This window comes from Nicotiana tomentosiformis, chromosome 5 (genome assembly GCF_000390325.3).
Source record: "Nicotiana tomentosiformis chromosome 5, ASM39032v3, whole genome shotgun sequence".
In the NCBI taxonomy this organism is placed as follows: domain Eukaryota; kingdom Viridiplantae; phylum Streptophyta; class Magnoliopsida; order Solanales; family Solanaceae; genus Nicotiana; species Nicotiana tomentosiformis.
The window spans coordinates 1,274,114-1,275,887 of NC_090816.1; positions in this window are offsets into that span (position 1 = coordinate 1,274,114).

The following is a 1,774-nucleotide window of genomic DNA, read 5'->3' on the forward strand; positions in this document are numbered from 1 at the left end:
TAGGGCCTGACATGACCTTGTCACTACTCTACCGAGGTTAGGCTTGGCACTTACTGGGTACCGTTGTGGTGTACTCATACTACGCTTCTATACATCTTTTTGTGCAGATACATGTACATCTTACCAGTCCAGACATCAGTGAGTTGCCGGTATACGGAGACTTCGAGGTATATCTGCCAGCGTCCGCATACTCCGGAGTCCCCTTCTATCATTATCATGTTGCTTCCTTATTTTCTTTAGACCTTGATATATATATAGAGACATTGAGGATAAATTCTTAGAAGCTTGTGACTTATTTCTACCGGGTTTTTGGGAGTTGTAATTGTAGTTTATTTATTTCAGATATCTATTATTATTCCGCATTGATAGGCTTACCTAGTCTTAGAGACTAGGTGCCATCACGACCTTCTACGGAGGGAATTTGGGGTCGTGACACTATATATACATATTTTTGGTTCTTTGAATCATTAAATATTAGATTAATTGATTGTTATTATATAACATTGCATATATTGTCTTAAAATTGCCAAGTAGTTTTTTCTCGACACCATACTTGGCTTAACCTCAATGAAAAGTACTTAAATTGCATTTAAATTCAAATTCGAATATCATATCAGTTTGTTAGTAATAGTAATTTTTTTAAAAATGACACACAATGTAAATAAAAAAATATTCTAAGATATCCTTATCTTATAATCTATGTATTTGAGTTGAAATAAATATTTAAAATTGATGAGATCGGCTTCGAAATTTTTACACTCAACAAAGATAAAACATAAGAAAAAATTCATTATCGTCTCTTATTTCTGATTTTTAGATTTTTCATACATTTTTTTCTGTATTTATTTTCTTTTATTTTATTTTTTATGTCTTTCTTTCTTTTGTTAAAAAAAATTAATTTATTTCGTAATAAAAGGATGAGTTTTAATAGAAATTGTCTACATAAAAACTATATATATATTCACACTTTTAGTCTGTGGTTGAAATTTTGTCATATTTTTCTTTTGGCTTTATCTTATCAACCTAAACAGGTGCTCACCCAATCACGTAAATTTAAAAGTTAAGGATATGTAATTTATAAATAATTCATATATAACGGGTGTATAATCGTGTATTGTCGGTATATCATCTATGTATATTAGCTATAAAAAGTAAACAATAAATCTATCCGGATATTTATGTAATAATCCATAAGATTTCGGTTTTTTGATTTTATGCATGATATGACTTCTATTATAATTATTTTAAAAACTCTCTACTAAAATTTAAAAAAATCTTATCTTTTATTTTAAAAATTATATTATAATTTAAAAAATAATCCCATTTCGAAATAATTTGTTTACATTTTTAAAATAACTATTTCACGTCATACCAATTGTTTTTAAATATACTTTTTGTTACACTTAAAAATCGCTATAGAAACTATCAATTAGAACCAATATCCCTCTGGTTGAATTCGAGAAAAACAATCTTTCATATAATCTAATGATTCAAAACTAATATTCTTCAATGAAAAAATACTATACCCTTACAATGTTGGTTTGACTACAGCTAAATGAAGAGGTTTCGGCTTATACCCTTCAATTCCAAGAAAGTGTTAAATAGAAATTAATGATAGCAATTGTATAGCCAAAGTTTTGTTATTTGTTTGATGTCCATTTATACAAAGTGACTCTTCAAACACACATTTTTCAAAAAGAAAAAAAAATAACTTGTTTTGAATATTGATTGATTTTTGTATTGTTTCTTTCTCCAACATGTAGGTTTACTTCAT